The following is a 23,768-nucleotide window of genomic DNA, read 5'->3' on the forward strand; positions in this document are numbered from 1 at the left end:
ATATTGTATCCTGAGGATGGGGCTCCATGTTTTCAGTCACTTGCTTTTGAGCTGATGGTTCAGTTATACATTAAGAAAGTTGTTCCATCATTCTGTACGACAAGCTGCTTTTGTTGTGTAGTATATGATTTAGCCAGTGGATTTTGTGGCTATTGGCCCATATTTACATTTCCTTTGCTATTAAGTGTGTCTGCTGGGCAGATTCTATGCTGTGTGACATTCACACCTTTGAACCAGGCATTTCATAAGCCTTGGAACAGTGGTATTACCTGAGGGCTTGCAGCACAAAAGACAAACCTATACCTGGAACTAGTTCACACTTTTGTGAGGATGAACCACTCATCCTTCCAGTTTAGAAGGTATCCATCAATTGCCACAATGTGGCCAATTGATTTTTTTAAGGAGTAGTGCCATAGAAGAAACTCTCTCTGCTAATTTACCTTGATAATTGGTAGCCCATAACACTGAGACTTCTTCTCTGCCAGTATGACCCCATTGATCCTACACCCACTTCTGGGGTGGTTGATGATAAAGTCCATTGACCAAAGCATTTTGGTTGTCAGTGCTTCTCTTATGGTAGATGTGTTATTGTGGATAGTAATATGTTATTTAAAAAATTTTCACATTTCTTGCCTACTTCCATATGTCAATCCACATGTTTCTACCCTAGACCCCCTTAACTTTAATTCCCTAATTATTTTATTTCCAATACATTTGCCAGATTGCCTGGCCACTAGCCACTGACTTGGAATTTATATGTGTGCATACACTAGTCTACTTCTTTCATTCAATGTGTACTGCTCACAACTTCCATAGAGAAGATTCTTTTCCCTCTATTCACTAACTTTCAGAACTGCTCTTGAATGTGATTATACTTTATTTTTAGCTTATACCCATATATTGAGCTGAATGACTCATAAAATAAGATCATCTCTCTTTTTATTTTTCTTCTACAACTGGTTGTTAGGGACTGCATATATTTTAATTCATGATGGGAAGTTCTGGATGCAAGGTCACTTGGAAGCTCAAGGTCAAGTTTGATTCTTCCAAGACCAAGGAACCATTTAACAAAGGGTATATAATGCTGTAGTACAGATAGTATATCCTTATTACTGAATCCCAGGAACCTGTCTTGGGATTCTTTTACAGGGATTTTTCATAAGCTCTGTGTTTTATTTTTTACTGCCACGTTCACTTCTAATACCACAGGGTCTGACCCTTGTATCAGCCTATACTACTGCATCACCCTTTATCATATTCAAAGTTATCAGTTTTCCATATGATCAGGGAAAAGGTCTAAGGGGCATCCTAGATATAGAATGAATGTGTTACATCCAGATTCCAAAGATTTCTGTCATGCACTATGCTTCTTTCTTTGGGGTATTATTAGCAAGATTCTGTGACTGTCTTTACCTTGAAGGTAATATTTTGCCATCTTTTGAATATTTGAACTTGTAAAAACATCACTAAAATGATGAGACCCTGCATCTTCATAAGGTTTTCTTTCCAAACCTCTGGAATCTGTTTTTCCAATGCTTCTAGCATTCTGGCTGTCACTTGCTCATTCTGCCTGAACATTATGATATCTTTGATATAACATATCAGTATAATTTTCTCTGGAGCCAGACTTCAGATCTCTTCAGACTATAACCCAAGGTAAGAGAGTTAACACGGCCCTGAGGCATAACTAAAAATAAATATTATCTATCATAGGTGAATTAAAACTCTTTCTGATTCTCTTCTTGAATTAGATTAGCAACAATGCTTTTAACAGATGAATGGCTGTGTATCATGCATCTGAATCCTATTAATCTGCTCTAGTGTGATACTTCATCTCACATAAAAGCTGCTACTAGGGCCATTACTTGTTTAAGCCTGTGCTGGCCCATAGTCATTTTAAAAAATCTATTCTGTTTCTGTAGGAGCCAGGCAGGCAAATTACACAGGAATGAAATAGGAATCAGTTATCCTTGCAAGTTGTCTTTAATGGTGGCACAAATTACCTCTACCTACCTCCCATCCTCCTTGAGAGTTGTTACTAGCTTTTACTGTCTTAAATATCTAGGTTAGATGGTTGTGATATTGGGAGTGGAGGGAGGTAATTTTGGGAATATCCCCAAGGCATTTTTGTGACAGTTCTTACTCAAGAGACAATAAGCCCAATGTTGGAGTTCACCCAAATGCCATGTATATCAACTTAAATTATACACACTTGAACTAAGAATTTGACCCCTATGTAATCTGTGGACCTGGTGAACCCAAAATAAGCCATATTTAGCACCCTTAAAATCCAAACTTAGTAATGTTTTCCCAGTTCCTGTTGGTCACACAGCCATTTTTTATGACTGTTTTGGTGTGTCATCTTTTTCATCCTCTGTGAGGTTCAGTAAACACACCTGTGTTATACTGGGAGTAGACCTTAGTTATCAGCCAAGTAGCTAAGACAAGAAGTGGAGATGCAGCTCCTACAGGGGCACATATTGCCTTATAGGTAATATATTTATGCTGTTTCTTTCACTTCAATGGAAGTACCGAACTTTACTAGGAAAAAGTGGCCACTTCTGATAGTTCTCAGCAGTTTTTCAGGAACCCCAACCCACTATGAGACAAATCAAGATATTCTCTACTTTTATTTGAGAATGTTACTCCATTTATTACCTAGTCTTTATAACCTTCCCCATCCCAATCCTGCAGCACTGGTACATGGTGACGCTTTAGGTCTTGTGGAATTAATATTAACTCAGACACCATGTCCAATGTTTTTCAAAATTTCTGAGCATTAATCTTTCTCCCCTATTGAGTCGCTAAGTAAATGATCATATGTGTTTTGATGAAAGAACAAGAAGGAGCATCATAGTTATATATTTGCTGCAATGTTGCAGGGTCCTACTACCTAGGGCCTTGATTCCTTCAGTCAGTAGGTTCTGCATCTGAAAATTGGTTTAGGTTCATGATTTGTGCAAATAATCCTGATGTTATATTGGAGCAACCACTCTCTGGCTTCTATTCATCCACCGTTGTTTCGGGAGGTTATTGATGTTAATCAGCACCCTTGTTGCTACCAGACTATATTTAGCCTTAAGAAGACTGCCTTCTATTAAACATCTCCACATTTACTGCAGATCAAGCCTCCATAATTGTCCCTTCAACTTTGCCACGCAAGGTGGCCTCTTGGTTGCTGGCAGTTAAGCAACACAACATGACCTATCTTAATCTGGGGTAGGGCAAGAGAATGGATCAAAATTCTGATTGTAACTGAGCAAAGCTTTGTCACTACACCTTCTATTGACAACCTTAGCTTACTGAGTAGAGCCATCACTGAATTTCTTAGTGATTCTTATTTTCCTGTCACTACTACATTACCATCAGCCTCGGTGAAGTGTCCTCTGAAACCTCCCCTAGCTTGTGAGCTTTCTTTCCCCAAATAATATGCCTGCATTTCTTCTTTATTCTACCAGCTAACAGGAGAGGTATTTCTACATGATGAAAGATTTCCATTCTCTATGTCTTTAAAAGCCACCCAAGCAGAGATTTTGTTTCACATCCTAGGGCCTACCAGAGTATTAATCCCCATATCACAAAAACATACCCCCATGTAAAACAATGCTTGCTTATCCAGTCTTATATTCTAGGTACCCTTGTTCAAGCACCCTTAAAATCCAATTTTCAGATATTCCCCTGACTCCTGTTGGTCATGCAGCTATTTTATTTTGTAGGGCATTGTGCTTACCTATAGTTGCAGTTATTTTGTGCTATTTTTTGTGTGTCATCTCTTTTCCTCCTTCTTAAGGTCCAGTAAACCAATTTGGGTTATACTGTGATTTAACTATAGTTATTAGTCAGTAGCTAGGACAAGATATGGGTAAAGCTGCTAAGGGGTCATATATCCCCTTTCAGGTTTGGTGTTTTTGTGAAATCTTTCAGCACAAATGATGTACTAGGCTTTACTAGGAAAAAGTGGACTGTCTTTGCAAACTGATAGTTCGTCGTGGTTTAACAGGGGATAGCAGGTGATTTTTCAGGAGACACATCCTGATGTCCTCCACCCATATTTCACATTTCCAGCTCTTTGTAATCAGGTCTCTGATTTTAATATTGCAAAACTCCTTTAGCTGAGCATGTATGCATCACTGGAGCTCCAGAGTTCTAACTCTTAGAGCTTCTGTTGCTTCTCAGCTATGTCCACTCTTGCACGGTGGGTGGGCTAGAGAGGTAGGGGGAAAATGTAATCTACCAAATCTGGTAATTTGTAATCTACCAAATCTGGCTTTCTTGTTCAGTCTTAACTGCTTGTTAACAGCTGTCCATTTTACATTATCCTTCTGGAGAGTGTCATTTTGATGTAGCAGTAACCAGCCAATTCTACTGTCTTTGTAGGCATTATTTCCTCCATATTATTTTCAATGCATGAATCATTGCAGCTGCTAGGATGTATCCCCTTCAACAAGATGTTTTCTTATATCACTGCTCACAATATCCTCAGCAACTGAACATTGTGAGTTCAGGGCTGTCATTGCCCCATATGCTGCTCAAAAACATGTTTTCTATGCTACCTGTTGAGTAGTAGAGAGCCAAACACATAACCCCATGCAACATTAACTTTCTCAGACCTCTCATGCCACCGTTTGAGCTAGTTTGGCATTTTGAGAAGCTTAGCCAATATAGGGTTAGAAATGGAAGGGTTTTCTTGAGTAAACACCTATGAGGAAAAAAAATGGGGAGCACTTTCACACTGAAATGCAGATTTGACTTACAGAAAAAGACAAAGGAGAAAAGGGGAGGCTAGATAGAAAACATTTTAGATTGTGGTGCAGTTTCAAGAAAGTTTTAGCAAACTCACGGGGAGCTAAGTCACTTGTCAAGCCCAGGTTCTGCCAGATCTTCATATATTGCAATAAAGGAGCCTATCCTCCTGAGAGCAGCCTGGGAGCACATGTGATAGTACATTTAGAACACAGCAGCTAGGACCATCTTTTAATTATTCAATCTAAAATTAAAGATCTTAGAGGCTTATATTAAGTACTAAGGCATTTCTTGTGATATTGAATTTTCACTGTTTGTGACAGAGTCCTAGACAAACTGGCATGGTAGGTCATCCAAGTTCTGATTGTATCATCATCATTTTTATCATTGAAAAAAAAAACTTTAAGTATTAGTACTGTAAGCTGCCTTATCAAAATAAGTGAGCTAGATATTTTAAATAACTCAATTTATTCTTTAAACCTGATTTGTGACGCTTACCTATAATTTTTCCTCATATTTCAATGAAGAGTGTGTTCCCTGGGGCCACATTCTCAGAGTTTCTTCCGAGTCTGCTTGGAGGTAATCTTTCCCTTTTCTGGATCTCATTAGAATTCCTGAATTTTTTTTTTTTTAGGGTAAATTCTAATTTATAGACATTCATATACATTTCTTTATTACCTTTCTAAATTTCATTTTCCTAGAGAGTGGAATTAAAGTATGATTTATATTTTTATCTCCACAATGATAAAAGGGTCCCTTCAAAGAATCAATTACTCAGTAAGAGCTTATTTTCAATTTATCTGGCCCATTGGATTGACACTGAACTTTTCTACCATGTATTATAGTTTATCATCCTATGAATGCTCTTCTATACTGCAATTTCTTCTTCAAGGTTAGGCTAATGTAGTCCTGGCCACATCTGTATTTCAGAATAATCCTGGTTATCCATTTAAAAATTACCATAGGGATTTTTTTTTTAATTTTTTATTGTTGGTTGTTCAAAACTTTACATATTTCTTGATATATCATATTTCACACTTTGATTGTACCATAGGGATTTTTAAAGCATCTTTTTCTATATTTTGATTTGTTTGTATTGAGGTATAATTTACCTATGGTAAAATGCTCAAATATTAATCTGCCTTTCAGATTCAGTGAATATGTAACAAGACATGGAATATCTCATCATTTCAGAAAGTTCCCTTTCACTCATACCTACTAAAGCTTGTGCTCAGAAGCAGTCACTGACCTGATTTTTATCACCATTGGTTAGTTTTGCCTATTCTAAAATTTTATATAAGTTTAATTGCATAATATACATTCTTTTGTGTTTTTATTTCACTTCACATAGTATTTTTGACATCTATCATTTTACATGCTCTGATAGTTCATTGCTTTAATTGGTAAATAATGTTATTTTATGTCTGTACCAGTCTGTTTATCCATGTTCCATTGATGAATGTCAGCAATTTCTTTTTATCCCCACCTGGCTTTTGGCTTTTATGAATAATACTGGATATTGCTGTACATAGAATATTCTGAACAGAGTTTTCATTATTTAGCTTTATGATCTAATCATCCATTTTCATACAAATATCTAAATATCTTTGGAGCAAGAAAGAAGGCAAACAAAATAAAAGATGTTGTAGGATTTACATGATAAAATTCCCCTTGATGTCCTGTATGAAATAGTGTCATTCATGACATACATTGACTCAATTTAAGTCTGAGAAAAGGTGGCAAGTTCACTTAGTCACTCACTGGATTTCCTGAAGCACTAAGTTTTTCTTTTGTGGACTCCTCTCCAATTAGCTACTAGTCTTTCCCTGCTTTTCTTTTAAGATCTAAGAGGCTTACAGCTGAAGGTAATATAGAAGTTGGAAAGGATACATACACAAAAACAAGTAGAACTGATATGTCTCAACTTTGATAATTCAAAACATTTCAAGTTAGTTACTTCAGAATAAGACTTTGTCCTTGATCTACCCTTCCCAAGATATCTATCATAACTTTCTAAAAATATTGCATTTGTATTCTCACTCAAGATTCCAAGAAAAATTGATATTTTAAAAAAATATCTTGAAATGTTCTATGTTTTTAAACCTCTGAGCCTTTTTTTAAATTAAATTTTATTTGATTTTATTTTCATGATAATGCCAACTGATATAAGGATTTTTTTTCATTTCATCCTAGCTAAATTTTCTTATTTAATCCTTACCCTCTCATTAACATGTTCATGGTCTAATTGAGGTAAAATCATCCCTTGACTAAACTGCTCAGCACTCCATATATTTTTAGAAACCCACTACGGATGCTACAGATACCAAAAATATGATTATTTCTAATATACACCCTCTAAAGTCTAGCTCATGTGAATACTTTCTTTCATTTTTTAAAAAAATCATTTATTCACTACTAAAATGGAAACTCTGAATTCAATATAATATAGTTAAGATAAAATATTTCCTAAAATTGTTGGAATTTCTTGGTTACCTGAAAGGGTAGTATACTGAGAGTTTTATCCAGGTAAATATACCGAAGCCTATATAGAGCTTTCTCTTATATTTTATTATCATAAATCTTCTGAATCTAAGAATGATTAACAAAATGGGGGATCTTTTTCAATCTGTTGGAGAACTTTCTAAACTTTTTATCTTGGAAATTCTCAAAATTAAAACAAAGAAAATAATGAGATTTCCATGTGTCTTCTACCAATTTCAATTCATGGTCATTTTATTTTACATGATTAAAGCAAACCAAAGCACCATATAATCTCACTGAACTCTGAAACAATACGGAACAAATACTGTGTCTTGTTTGTATGGCTGTCAAAAGTTTTCATGATTTTAAATATTCAAAATTTTAAAAATTTTCTGACCTTTGGGGTAAACCTGTGTGGAATCACATTTTGCTCACTAAACTTATATTTGATAAATAATCAAATTTACTATAAAGTGATTCCATAATCATAGCTTGCCACTTGACCTTAAGATTTTGCCATAATCGGAAATGTGTATAGTTTTATGAATTCTAATTAAATCAGCTTTAGCTGATTTTTTAAAAAAATAGCTTAAATATTACTACTTTAAAAATACCTTATTTTTTGAATTTACTTTTTATTCCTCTTCCTCTCCCTCTTCTTCTTCCCCCCTCCCCCTCCTCCTCCCCTTCCTCCCCTTCCTCCTTCTCTTCCACCTCCCTTTCCTTTTCCCCTTCCCCCTCCTCCCCCTCCTCCTCCTCCTCCTTCTTCGGTTTTGAACATTTAATGAGAAAAAAGATATACTATGGAGCTAGGAACACTATAGTTGGTGTGACATTGGGGCAAGGGCTGGGGCCCCACAGTGCAGATCTAGCAAACAGAATATGTCAATAAAGACACACTGGGTGACAAAATGTAAAACTGGTGCCTGACACACTTAAGTATCAGTTCCCTCATCATTCAGCAGCATGTTGAGGGCCACAGCTGATGGGGAACAGACGTCCAGATTCTGGGCATTGCAGGGTGCCCTCCAGCAAGTCCACCTCCAGCAGCATATGGTGCATCTTTCTCAGAAATGTCTGTTGTTCTTGTAGCCCTCAATTTGCTCTTTGAGCACCTACACTAGGTCCAAGGTATCAGCTGCCTCCCGAAGTACTGACCATTCCACTTTGGGAATCATTTAAAGCAGAAAGTCAGGATTGAACTCTACCAGGTTGATTCAGACTTCAGTGGCCTGGAGGCACAGGGGGAAGCCTCAAGCACCCCCTGCCCTCCTCATGTGAGCTCAGTAGATTGTGGGTGAACAGTAGCTTCATGTCATCACACCCACTTTACTCTTCTGTACTCTAGATAATATTCTACTTAATAACATTGATGCCATTTACGTGATTCTATTTATATTATTGTTAATAGTAAATCAACATTTATTCAATTACCATATAAGGAAAGCTAGAGGTGGACATTGTAAATTTAATATACAATAAAACTAGTTCCAATCTACTAGAAAGTCAAGTACAAAAACAGTGAACTGCATGATATTCTGTGTTAAGTAAAACTTGCAAGAAAAGTACAGATTGTTGTGAGAGTGAGATAATGACTGTGTTAGTCAGGTTCACAACATTGTAAGCAAAGTAACTGAAAAGCATAACTTAAAAATTTATTTTGGCTCACAGCTTCAGAAGTCACAGTCCATGGTCAGTCAGCTCCATTGCTCTAGATCTGAGAGGAGGCAGAACATCATGTTGGAAGGGCATTGTGTAGCAAACTGCTCAGCTCATGAAAGCAAGGACCCATAGAGAAAGAAGGGCTATAGGCAAGTTAAGCCCTCCAAGGGCATGGCCCTATGACCTACTTCCTCCTTCTAGGTCTTACCTCCCAGTTATCCATTCAACTACCAATGGATTAATCCATTTAACCAATGAATGAGGCCCAACCCTCATAATCCAGTTCTACTTCTGAACCTCACTGAATTGGGAATATGCTTTTAGTACATGAGTTTTTTAAGGAACAAAACATAATAAAACAGATCAAACCATAACAAGGACCTAGACTGAGATCATCAAGAAGCTTTCTGGAAGAGTATGTATGTTAGTCTTAATGTCCAAATAATAGTTTTCTGTATAAAAAGGTACAGAAAAAATGACATGAGAAAAGGCATAAAGGTAAGACATTGCATGAAGTGTGTGTGCACAAGCAATAGGGGTAACTTTGAACAGTACGATGCTACTAGAGTAAAGTCTGAAGCAGGAAGATGTGCAAAAGAAAAGCAGAGAAGTATTTATGATTTAAGGCAGTGTTTTAAGGAGCACGACACATTCCTGGGAACTAAATGAGATGATCCAATACAGAAAAGAAAGCATTTTAACTGTTGACACTTAACATTTACTGCACATTTTTTAAAAATTTGTACTTTTGTGCATATTTTTATGTGAACATGTATAATGGATTAATATCAATTAATGAGGATAAGTGTTCAAATTATTTTATCAAAAAGTTTGGATATCACTGTTCTTGATTTACAGATCACCTTGAAAGACTTTCTAGGGAACCTGACTTAATCCTAAAATCATGAGGAATCTAGGGACATGAAAATGTTAAGCAAAGGATCTCATCTGAATTTTAGTTATATTACCCTGTTAGTTGAGAAAGTGAGTTTAGGAAGAACAAAATTATAGGAAGGGTGGCCATTGGTCAGGCTGTTGAAATTATTTAAAACAAAGACAGTGAGGGTCTAAGTGAAACGGTAGTGCCTATGTAGGTATTTTTTTTTAATTAAGTATCTAAAATATACAGAATTTAGTGGTTAATTGGATTTACCAGTTAGGTGAATGGTACTCAAGCCACAGGGACTATGTTCCTAACATCAATTGAGAGACAATAAAGGTAAACGGGCAAATTTAAGGCAGTGTTGATAAATTCAACTACTGACATACTGATTGTGAACTTTTTCATGGCAAGAAAGCCATCATGCTTGACCATTTATTCATCAATTTTTGTATACATACTTTTTAAGCCATTTAACTGTCTTCCAATCAGTTAATTCTGAAGAAATTATGAAAACTTTCTTCAATGTACCACCAATATAGACTGAGAAACAACTGCAACTTACTGTAAAAAATGAAAGATAAATGCATACTGCTCTCAAGTACTTGCAAAAGGGTCATTAATTTTCAGGGAAGATTGAAGGAGGCTGCCAGTCATTTTTGTATCTCCTATAATATACATAATCCTCAATAAAAGGTATTGATTTATATTCATTTAAAATTTTTGCAGGAATATGTTTGCCAACATATTCTGAATTTCTATATTCTGAAATCTCAAGCATAACACATTTATATACTGTGCTTTATTAAACTATTAGGTATAGCTCAATAAAAAAATCAAATTAGAAAATAATGATTAAAAATATACATGTATAATGTGTATGTATGTTGCCTGTAAAAAAATTGTATGCATTTACATCTAGATGTCCTTTGACATTAATGACAATAATTTTTTATTGTATTATGAGGGAGGTAGGTACTGGAGATGAACTCAGGGTTTAATACACTCTAGTCAAGAGCTCGACCACTAGGCCATACCCCCAATCCAGTTTTTATTGATTTTTAATAGTACTACTAAAATCTTTTTCTCCTCCTAAAAAAGAACTAGTGTTTACCTACCTTTCTACAATAAGCATAGACAATTTCTAATAATTTTTAGAACAAGTTTACTGTCAGGGTAGTAAGTTTTAGGAATAAAAACTGCACTTTTCTAAACATATGGGATGTCATTATGCATTCAAATTAATGTTAACTTTTAGTTTAAAAATTCATGGATAGTGGCTGAAAATATAGCAATGACTCATGGTTTATTTTCAAGAAATTTTATCTCATTTCCATGGAAAAGATTCATCTCCTTTTTTAAGTGAAATACCAAAATATTTTTCTTTAATTTTAAATTTATGAAGACAATGTTATGTTAAACTTAAACCATGCTAAAACTTCAAATGGGCATAAAATATATTTAATAATAAATTTGGTATATAATATATATACCAAATATATACATAATACATACCAACCTATTAGCATATAGATATATAATTTTCCCTTTTATTATTTATATACTTTGCATTTTTATTTATAACAATTGATAAATTGCTACATTTATTATGTGCTTAATATTAAGTACTTTTATAAACATTAATTTATTTAATCCTCACAACAGTTTTGTAATTCCCAGTTCACATATTGGGAAACTCCATAGAAAGGTTAAATAACTTGTCCATGTTATACAGCCCCTAAGTAGATTTTAACTCACGACATCAGAACTCAGTATCTGAACCTTTAATTAGCATGTATTTCTCTAATTAGTAAACGTCTTAATTAGGAAATTTTTTTCAAGTGCCATGATGATGAAAAAAATATCCCAACGTCTGTCGAGAAAAATCTCTTTTATGGTGTATACACCACCTTTGTCTGTTTTACTTATTTAAGGCATGACATAGAAATGAAGCATTTGAAGAACAAACTGTCTGCCTTCTCCCTGTTGAAAAATAAACCTGAAATGGAATGGCAGTGTTTTCTGAAACAGGTGGATGTTTTCCTGAAGAAATGTGTGATTAGGTGTCTCCTGAAGATGCAGCTATGCAACCTGCTATCTCAGTTTTACAGCTTACCTTTGGGATGCTACAACAGAACAAATTAAAACAATTTCTTCATGGAGCTGCTTTCAGTCCTCTTCTATCTGAAGAAGACGAGAGAATGACAATGCATTTTACTTCTCATATGCTACTTGAAAGTCAAAATTAGCCACACTAGGACTATGAGAACTGACTTAATTCATATGAAAAACAGCACAGTATAATTGCTTTGAAAAGAAAAAAAAAAAAAAAAAAACAATGAATGCTTTAGAAAATGTGATAGATTCTTTTCCTTACCCTGAGAGGAAACATTCCAAACCTGAGAGTGGAATTGTTTTTATAAGTATGTTTAATGCAAATTCCATTCGGACCCAAAAGGTTTGTATTTCTTATTTGATAAAATAGTGATTTAAAAGAGAATGTGTATTATCTAAGCTTTCATAACTTTGTACCTTAAGGGGATTAAGATATTTAAAACCTTTGAAATCTGCAGTTTATTTTATTTACTCACAAAGATGGAGTTCTTAGTGATTTGTTGCTATAAGATAATTGCCCATTAACGTTTGTATTGATTTGCCTTTCTCAAGATGAAAGAAACAAACGTAATTCGTTAGCACTTTATTATTGAATCCCTTTTAATAAAAAATATTGAGAACTTGGGTCTTTATTGACCTTATAAATGTTTGAATAAATGCTTTCAAAAATTGGAAAGAATATAAAGTTCAACTGCATTCCTATCTGTACCCAGGCATAGGATGGATTGTGAGCTGGTTGTCATCTTAGATTAATTCTCATCATTCTCAATGAAATTATCTTTTCTCTCCCTCTCATTCTAAAAATGACAGCATTTAGTAAATTGGTTCTTTATCTGAACTAGGTTTTAGGGAACTATCTTATGTATCTCTTCTAATTCAATTGCTACTCAGTCTTCAAGAGTCAGTAAAAGTCTTACACCTTTCTGAAGTCTTCTTTGGTGACCTTTGCTGACCCTCTTTTCTTCTCAATTCCTACAACTTTAGAGTCAGCTCCAGAGGTTTCCACTATGTCATGGCTCAGTAGTGTGCCAAATGGGAGATGGGTGTAAAGAGACAGCGATCCTCAGGGCAGTAAGGCATGGCCTGGGTTAATCTGAGATCTAAGGCCTGCCCTCTAGACGAAATTCTACAAGAAATTTCTGCTTCATAAAAAAATCTTCATTTTCCAAGTGTTACTTTGAGAAAATGGTTTTAATGTGATAACTGCATCAGTTATATTGAACTTCTTATTTTTATTTACATAGTCTATTTAGCTTAACAAAAAAGATTTCACATAAGATGTGTTTATTCTTTATTAATAGATTACTCAAGTAGTTTATACTTTATTATGATAGTAAACATTATAATTTATATATACACATACAAATAGACATTTTTATTATTTTTAATTTGTTTTAATTAGGTATATATGACAGTAGATTGCATTTTGACATATTTTGCACAAATGGAACACAGCTTCTTTTTCCTCTGGCTGTACATGGTACAAAATCACTACAGTAGTATAATCATACATGTATAGGCTAATAGTGCCTGTCTCATTCTACTGTCCCCATAGCCCCACCCCTTATCTCACTCCCTTCTCCACAAACCAAATTGTTCATTCTTCCCTACATTTCTGCCTCACTATGGATCAGCATCCACTTATCAGAGAAAACATTTGACTTTTGGTTTTTGGGGGGATTGACTTAATTCACTTAGCATAGTATTCTCTACTTCTATCTATTTACCTGGAAATGCCATAATTTCATTCTTCTTTAAGACTGAATAATATTCCATTCTGTGTATGTGCCACATTTTCTTTATCTATTTATCTGTTGAAGAGCATCTAGGTTGGTTCCACAGTTCAGCTATTGTGAATTGAACTGCTATAAACACTGATGTGGCTATGTCACTGTAGTATGCTGATTTTAAGTCCTTTGGGTATTAAACCACTGAGTGGGATAGCTGGCTCAAACGGTGATTCCATTCCAAGTTTTTTGAGGTATCTGCATACTGCTTTCCATAGTGGGTGCATCAATTTTCTGAGATGTCTGAGAGTACCTTTTCCCCTACATCCTCATTAACACTTATTGTTTGTATTCTTGATAATTGCCATTCTGACTAGAGTAAGATGAAATTTAGAGTAGTATGATTTGTATTTTTCTAATTGCTAGAGATGATGATCATTTTTTCATATATTGATTGATTGTATTTCTTCTGTGAAGTGTCTGCTCAATTGCTTAGCCCATTTATTAATTGGGTTATTTGTTCTTTTGGTGTTAATTTTTTTGAGGTTTTTTTTTTTTTTTTTTGTCCTGGAGATTATTGCTCTGCCTAAGGTGTATGTGGTAAAGATATTTTCCCATTCTGAAGGCTTCTCATCATGTTATTGATTGTTTCCTTTTCTGAGAAGAAGCTTTTTAGTTTGGATCTATCCTATTTATTGATTCTTGATTTTATGTTTTGCACTTTAGGAGTTTTATTAAGAAAGTCAGGTCCTGAAGCCAACATGATGAAGATTTGAGCCTACTTTTTCTTCTATTAAGTGCTGGGTCTCTCTTCTAGTGTCTAAGTTTTTGATCCACTTTGAGTTGATTTTTGTGCAGGGTGAGAAAGGTTTAATTTTATTTTGCTGCATATGGATTTGTAGTTTTCCCAGCACCATTTGTTGAAGAGGCTGTCTTTTCTCCAATATATTTTTGGTACCTTTGTCTAATATGAGATAACCATATTTACGTGGGTTTGTCTCTGTGCCTTCTATTTTGTACCATTGGTCTACATGTCTAGTACCAATACCATGCCACTTTTGTTACCATTGCTCTGTAGTATAGTTTAAAATCTGGTATTGTGATGCCACCTGCTTCACTCTTCTTGTTAAGGTTTGCTTTGAGTATTCTGGGTCTCTTATTTTTCCAAATGAATTTCATTATTAAATTTTGTAGTTCTATGAAGAATGTTATTTGGATATTAATAGGAATTACATTAAATCTATAACAGTTTGGGTAGTATGGCCATTTTGACTATATTAATTCTTCCTATCCAAGAGCATGGGAGATGTTTTCATCTTCTAAGGTGTTCTATACTTTCTTTTAGTGTTTTGTACTTTTCATTGAAGAGATTTTTCACCTCTTCTGTTAGATTGATTCTCAAACATTTTCTTTTTTGAATGTGCAGTTATTGTGAATGAGATCATTTTACTAATTTCTCTTGCAGTAGATTCATCATTTATGTATAAAAATGCATTTGATTTATGGCAATTGATTTTATATCCTGCTACTTTGCTGAATTCATTTATTAGTTCTAGAAGTTTTCTGGTGGAATTTTTGGATCTTCTTTTCCTATCCATATCCCTTTAATTTCTTTTGTCTTATTGCCCTAGCTAGAGATTCAAGGACTTTGTTGAATAGATATAGTGAAACAGGGTATCCCAGTCTTGTTCCTGTTTTTAACGGGAATGCTTTCAATTTTACTCCATTTAGAATGAGGTTGGCTTTGTGCTTAGTATAGATAGCTTTTACAATGTTGAGGTATGTTCCTACTAGCCATAATTTTTCTAGTGTTTTGAATATAAAGAGTTGCTGATTTTATGAAATGCTTCCTCTGCATCTATTGAGATAATCATATATTCTTTAAGTATATTGGTGTGATATATTATTGATTTCCATATATTGAACCAACCTTGCATCCTTGGGATGAACCCCACTTGATTGTAGTGCACTACCTTTTTAATATGTTTTTGTATGTGCTTTGCCAGAATTTTATTTTTTGCATCTATTTTCATCAGGGATAGTAGTCTGAAATTTTCTTTCCTTGATGTATCTATGATAATAGACATTTTTAAAGGATGAGAAATATAAAAGTAAAAAACAAAAGTTAAACAATACCCAACAATGTGTTGGATTTTCCTGGTAATTCTAGCTATTCCCTAAAGTCTATGTACTCAACTTTGAAGTCATGCATCTATAACATATGATTTGATATGTTAAAAATATATATATACCTAACCTTATATAAAAAAGTGTTTTATATACCTTCTCAATGTGAGGGAAATGGGATAAAATGAACAATTAAAATGGGAGGAAATTAGCACTAAGGGAATATCTAGGGAAGAAAAAATGATACTAGAGATAAAATGTACTTTTTATAATTACATATTTTTACTAGAAATAGTGGTTTTTTTGTATTTTTAATAGCTAATGTAAAGAGACAAGTATGCAACTTTAAGGCTCACAATGTCTGAATAATTTAAAGGAAAAAAATCAGGTAAGAAAATCTGCAGCATAAGACACATACGCAGTTTGAAGCCAATATATTAGCAGTGGAAGATGACCAAAATAAAGTAATCAGCCTGTAAGCTGCCTGGTGTTTGGGCTTGATTCAGGCATAGAATAAAGAACAGTGATTTCTGAGATCTGGAGTCAACTGATGAAATTTTAAAAATGCTGTTTTTCAAGTTAAAGACTTTCCAAACTAGAAAAGAAAAATACTTCCAAATCTGATTTTCTCCCATATGAGACAAAGTCAAGTTCTTCTGAAAATTTCTTCAGTGGTAGGCAATGGGTTTGTAAAGGAGAAGAGGGGATGGAAATTTCATAACTGAAATCTTCTTCATGAGATCATGGTCTCTGTCAAATAAAGTTGATTTTATTCCTATCCTATAATTCCATGGTTAACTATAACTAGCATAGGTTATCTATAGTAATGTTTAACCTGCATAGAACTTCATATTAAGCAACTTAATATCTCTGTGACTATATCATTTGTGTGTGTGTGTGTGTGTGTGTGTGTTCTTTTTCTTTTTAATTACTGAGGCAATTCTAATGGGCAGTCATTTGAGAACTACTGAATTTAAACTATGTATACCTAGGCCTGCTGAGAGGTTAAGGACAAAGGCTAGAGAGAATTTCTCTTTGGAGAATGGGTAATCAGAAAGAGGAAGGAATGATAAGTTGAAATAACAAGGAAAAGAGGAGGGAAGGAGCCAGAGATATGGTATTAGTCTTTTGCATGAAATGAAGTGTAAGACTTGGGTTCAGTATGAATTTACCACACACCAACCTCCAGTGGTGGGTGTTGCCAGAGTGATTTATAGAATAAATTACATGATTTAATTTTTAGTTTGGAGTTTTTACACTATCATGGATCATGTTACCATGTTTGTATTTTATATTTGTATGAATGGTTCTATGTGTGTGTCAGGGTGGGTTGAGGAGTAAGTGGTTCATGGAAAATAATTGGGCCAGATATCTTGGTTGAAACAGCACAGAACAATAATCAACTATCATATTGAAAAGCCTGATGATTGAAAAATGTAGGAGGAATATGAGAATACTCCCTCTTTCCAAAAATATAGTAGAGAAGGTAATATTTGAAAGGGCAAAAGATGGGAGTTTGCATTAGAATTAACTGTCTTGTCTGTCAAAGTTTTAAAATGAGAAACAGATTGGAAACCATTATCTTAGATAAGACAGAGGAATTAATAAATTGCAAGGCCTTAAGGCAGCCTTTTGTAAATGTGGCAACAGTTATACTTCTGGGCCTATCTGTTAAGGTCGTTGCTAATGAATGACAATAAAATTATGGAACATGCTTCTATTTCTTACAATGGAATAGAAAAGGTCTCTACAGCAAGGTCATCTGAAGGAGATAGAAAATAATTAAAGTCCAAGTAAAAAAATGGTGATTGGAGGGTCACAGAATGAGCAACATTACTCTTTCTCATCTGAACAATCAAAATTATAAAGCAGGTTCTATATATGCATCAATACCAGGAGCTTATCTCTATTCCATATAGCCAAAAGATTTGTGTTTTTCTATGTAACATCAAAAGTCAAAGATCCAACAAAAATAACAATTTTACTAGTAGAATTTTCTGTATAAGGTAATAAATAATACATTAATTAACAAAGTGTGATAGTTAAAGATAAAATACCTTACATAACCCAGGCCTTAAATTTATTAAGAAACTATAAAAATATTTATATAGAATATCACATACATTTGCATACACTTTTGTTTGTTTTTTTTTTGTGTGTGTGTGTGGTATTGTACTTGGGATCAAATACAGGGCCTCCTGTGTGCAAGGCAAGTGCTCAACCATTGAGTTACTTCCCCAGCCCTAACATATACTTCTGTAACTGAGCATAGTTACCTATTTTTAAAATACAAGATGGAATATAATGGATCAAAAAGAATGGAAACAATGAAATTGGATATTTAAACTAAACAAAGTTGTAAATTTTAGTCCCTACTCTCTAGACATGTTCTTCAATAATTTTTCAACTTGAGTTTCTTAAAGAAGCTCCAAGCTCTGAGAAAATATTACCAGGATCAATAATTAAAGATTCTTGTTTTCTGCAAAAATTTGTACAATTTCCTTAGTTACTATACTTGGGAAAAAATAAGTCTCCAAGATGTCAATCAGATTTTGAAATCATATGACTCCATTCATCAAATGTTTTAGGAAGTATAGTAAAAGGTTATGTTTTTAATACCAGATCTAATGACCAAACTCAGATTCTCCCAAAGGAGTTTGTTTATGTCATGGGTTATTGTGTTTGTTTTTAAGGAAAAAAGGCCTATGTAGTAAGAGTTCTTTAATATATGCTGGGGTAATATGTTAAATTTGTAGCCTCACAACTATGGGAATTACACACACACACACACACATACACACACACATACACTTGTTTGTGTGTTTACTATTCAATTGTTTTGCTAAAACTAGGTGCTAGATCCACAATAGAAATTTAGATTTAGTGCAGATAAAGCTGGTTATAAATTATTGATGAGATAATAGAACTTCCTTTTAGCATCAGTTACAGAATTAACAAAGAATTATTTTACAGACACTCTCCATCCATCTTACTCTCTCATATCCCTAATATTCCCTGATGCATTGTGTTAGCAGATTTATGAACCTGTGCCAATGTTAAAAATGGAGAAATATAATTCATTCATTTCTCCCTTTCTCCTTCCCTCTTTCCTCTTTTTTTTATAGATATATTATAATATTTGTAAATGGCTCACCAAAAAATCCGGTGTCTTGGAATATTTACCTCTCGATTCTTTTCAATTTCCTCTGGTGAAGAAGAAAAGAAAAATCTGGTCATTGTAGAAGAAGCTGAAATAATCAGCTTCCCTTTAACGTTTAATAATAATACACTCTAAAGTCATTGCATAGTGGCAGCCAGTTATTTATCCCTTGTCTGGCAAGAAAATAGCATCAGCCAAGTAGACAGTTATGTTGAGCAAGTTTCTAGAAATGAAAATATTCAGAATCTCTTGCCTGTTCATTGTACTTATAGGTCCCCATGGTTGAATTAGTCAAATATGAAGGGAATAGTAGAAGTCAACAATAGCTAAAGAAAATTCAAAATGCGATTCTTAATTAGGTGAGAATTGAGATAATTAATTAATTAAAATAAGCTCTACTTACTAACAGGTGTCTGTCCTATGACTCAGCAGTTGCACCTGTGGACATATAGTTGACAGAAATGACAGTGTATGTTCATTCTAAAACATGGATCAAAATGTTCACAGACATATTCATAATGGCCAGAAATTGAGCATCACGTGAGTTCAAAATGGGGAAATAATCTGTGGTGTTTCACAACATGGAAAAGCAATATAAAAGAAAATCAAAGGATGAGTCTGATACTCATGCTGGTAAATGACAGAGGTCAAGCCAAGGAGTATGTACTGTATTTAACTACTCTGTTAGTAGTAGTCAGAATAGTGAATTCACATTAGTGAAGAGAAATGCTGCTGACTCAGGACAAAGCAGATGATCTACCTCTTGATCAAGATGTATTCTTAAGACTTATGCATATAAATATATATATAAATATAAATTATTAAGACATAATGAAATGAAAAACTGTTTAGCTCAGAGATTAGTCTTCAGTGATATGTCAAGTGCATTGTTCATCTAATTCAGCACAATTACTACTGACTTGAATAAAGATATAGAAAACCTTGTTATCAAATTTGTAGATATCACTAAAAGGATTCATTGGATAACATATAATTTTTAAAAAATGTTAACAGGCAGGATCCATGATCAAATTTAACAAATTGACATTTAATAGGATAAATGTAAAGTTCTGAAGTTTAATAAGAGATATAGCTTAATAGCCACTAAAGCATATTCTGAGTAAAATTACATACTTTATTTTTTTTCTCCAGACAACAGAGCTATTAAAAAATGAGCAAAATTATGGGGAAAAAAGATCATTATAACAACTATATTTTAGACTATAGTTTGGGATACTATATTTCACTTATTACAAGTGAAAAAAAATTTTAACACTAGATAATCAGACTTGGAAGAGACTAAAGGTATTCTAAATTTTATCTTCTGTTAGAATGTACATATATTATTCAAATATATGTTTATGCAATACATATGTACATATATGTATATTGCAAATACATACATATACATACATATATTCATATATATGTATATATCATGTATATATATAATATAAATACGTGTGTGTGTATGTGTGTGCGCTCATGCGCACGAGTACATTTGTTTACATGAAAATAAGCTTGGAGGGACAAAGAATTTTGTGAATTTTTCATGATTAGTGGCAGAATAATAATAACCCAATCCTAGGCTTCTTGCTCTCTATTTTACCATTCTCCTTGTGTGCTGATTATTTCATTAATAGGAAAAAATAGCACACATATACTTTATTTTTTATTTTATGTATTTTCATGTGTATGTGCTGTTTATAGAAACAAAATAAAACAAAAATGTAAATTCAGATCAGGAAATATAACTTTAAATTTTCTAGGCCACAAAAGCCCATGGAAAAATGGAATAGAGTATATTCTCCAACAGGTAGTCAGTAATACATATTTTTTAATTAATTATAAAAAAATATACCCTAAGGGTGAAGAAAGGTCTTTAAGAGACTTGAATATTCTGGTTAGCCTTTCAGCTTTAAACACTTGAGTAATTTTTTTTTCTCAACTCAGTAACTTTCTCATTGTCAAAGTTTTTTTCTTTATTTCATAGACAAATATCACCATGACAATATTTGACTCTACCTTTAATTTTGACTTTAATTACTTTAATTACACAATCTCTTTAAATATTATCAATATCTCTATATGTTAGTCCTTGAAAATGACTCCAAAGAATCTATTTTTATACTTTTATCTATGAGGAGGTAATTATAATTGTTATTACATTAAATTACAAGTTCTTTTTCATTCTGTAGTTATATTTTATCAAGTTACCATATGTCTTCAGGTAGTTTATTTTTAATTCTACCCAAGAACTTAAATTCTATGTCTCTTATGTTCACTACCATATTCTTATGCTAAGAACTATTGTAGACATATGCTAAGTATTCTAAAAGAATTTGTTAAATAGAGGTAAATTTAAAAATGTTCATACATTGAAATAAATTTCTAGATGGTAATTGTAGTTTTTCTTCACTTTTTATCTTTTGTATAATTTTATCATTTTAGTTTCTTATAAACTTTTATCATCTTTAACTTGATTCTCATCCTAATTGAAAGTTTTTTACCTAATTCATGTTTATTTCCAAAATTCATAGATATTAAAGATATATTCTCATATCTTAGCATACATTGCATTTAGAGTGTGTGTGTAGGTGCAAAGTAAATATGTGAAAAAAAATTGATAAGGATAGGCTAAAAATGAGTGATTTAGTCCTTCCATTGTCTTTATTCTTTTTAATGCATCATCATATGGTTGATTTGCTCATAAATTTTGCAAATACTAATGTAAAAGATACCAGTAAATCTGTTGTTTCTCAGTGCTATGAGAAATTTAGGTACAAACTCAGCATTACAAAATTTTTGCTATGTATATAACACATAGGCAGAAGTTGACCCAATTGTAGTACCTACCTATAAAATACTCCGGTTCTAAGAAGAGGAAAAAAAAATCAGTTCAATGATAATAAAGGTACATATGTGCAAGAGATGGTGGTAGAAAAGATGCTTCATGATTATAATGAACAGAATTTTTCAAGATTAATAAGTTTTAAAAAATATATAAATGTAATATGTATATAATTTATAAAATTGGGGTCCTTTTTTATTATTCTTGTGAAGGCTGTTTTTATTCTCTTAAAACCTGCCCATTATGTATCTGCCCAAATTGCATGCTTCGCATCTTACACTGTTGTAAACTGTCATTTTTTTTCATGTGCATACTGTGTGTTCCTTAACAAGTTTATAAGATTTCTCATGACAAGACATGGGTCTTCCTACCTCCAAACCAGTTTTTATACAGCATATCACATTTACGCACTAACTTACAAAATGTTTGCTGTGATGTTACTATGTACCAGGTACTAGGAATAAAGTACTAAATAAAGTCCCAACTATCAAAGGAATACATTCCTGTGAGGCAAGGAAATTTATAATTACCTAATGTGTTTCATAGTGATATGTGCTATAGAGAAAAATAAAATTTGCTAAAGGAATAATTTTTCTAGGATAGTCATGTAAATTTTCTGTAAGATGGGTATATTTGAGCCAAGATACAGCCGTGTAGATATCTAGGAAAAGAACATTCCAGAGAGAAAGAAAAAAATGTAGGCAAAATACAGGGTGAGGAGGATTTGTTTTGCCTAAGGACCAGGATGGTCTGTATTTCTAGAGATGGATGAGTAGAGGGATATCAGGTAGAAGAGGTCCAGAGGATGTGGGAAGATCATGGGAGGAGCTCTAACTTTACCTTGGATTAGACAGGGAAATTATTAAATTTGGAATGGAGGAGTAAAAAATATCTTGCTAACTTTTAAAATGTGTAATCATAGCTCCTAAGTGGAGAAAATATTCATGGGAAAGGAAGTACAGGAGCAAAAACACACACTAGGCAGGTGAGGTAGGAGGCTTTTGCAAGACTTTGGACCAGAGTTAATAGTGGTTTGGATTTTGATAATAGAACTAGAGGAGGTGAGAGGTGGTTAGATGATGATTACATTTTGAAAGAAAAATAAAAGGGACCAAAAATTCCTGAAAATGAATGAAATATGAAAGTATTTAGTGATGAATTGGATATGGAATATGAGAAAAAAATGATCAGAAAATCCTGAGGTTTTTAGCTCAAGAAACAAAGAATGGATTTGCTATCCATTATATCACTAATACAAAGGCAGTTACCATGGAAAAATACTCCAAGAGAATCATGTTCTAGATAGAAAATCCAGAATTTGTCTTTTATATGTTCTATTTTCTACACACAAGTAGAGAAACAAAATAGGAAGTAGGATATATGGGTTTAATATTTTGGGAAATTTTTATTCAATATACAATGCTTACTATTTATGAAAAATGATGCTTATTTTTGTTCATTGTCTATTTCAATAATGAAATCACCTTTTTTGATACTTTCGGCAAAAAGGAAATATCAAAAAATCTTTGCTTTTTGGGTACATTTTTGGGGGCCTGATATTTCTGCTGAGACTCGAAGGATTTTCTATCTGACTTAACCATTGTTAAAAAAAGGAGGTATTTGAAATCTTTCAGCAAACAAATTGAGGAATTCATATGATATTTCATTTGAAACTGAATTCCAAAACTTATTGATGAATTGCTTTATTATACTAATTGCATTTTCTTTATTTCCATAGTCTGTCATTGTGCCAGAGAGAAATTATATTGGTCTTAAAGGATTTGTTCTTCAAATGGTCATGTAGGTCACAACAAGAAAACTTACTTAGTTGGTGGCAAATTTATTATTTAATGATTCGTCCCCAGTGTCTTTCTGGTGACTAAATTTAAAGTCATTGGTCTATAATTACTATCCTTTATGCATATGCATGCACATGTAATATATTTCATTTACAGTCTTTAGACACATTTTTCATTCAAATATACAAAAGCACTGTTATTTAAAGACTCTTGATAGCATAGA

General features: G+C 33.3%; 1 protein-coding gene and 1 pseudogene across 1 annotated transcript in view; one reads left to right on the plus strand and one right to left on the minus strand.

The window, feature by feature from the left end:
- Lrp1b (LDL receptor related protein 1B) overlaps nt 1–23,768 on the plus strand; it is a 1,856,415-nt gene that overhangs the window by 1,332,402 nt on the left and 500,245 nt on the right. The gene's annotated exons all lie outside the window — the stretch shown is intronic.
- On the minus strand, nt 8,160–8,538 carry LOC124106195 (multifunctional methyltransferase subunit TRM112-like protein; annotated as a pseudogene).

Source organism: Marmota monax, unplaced genomic scaffold (genome assembly GCF_021218885.2).
Source record: "Marmota monax isolate L192 unplaced genomic scaffold, Marmota_monax_Labrador192_F-V1.1 WCK01_AAM20220418_F8-fsc00034, whole genome shotgun sequence".
NCBI classification, from domain to species: Eukaryota; Metazoa; Chordata; class Mammalia; order Rodentia; family Sciuridae; genus Marmota; species Marmota monax.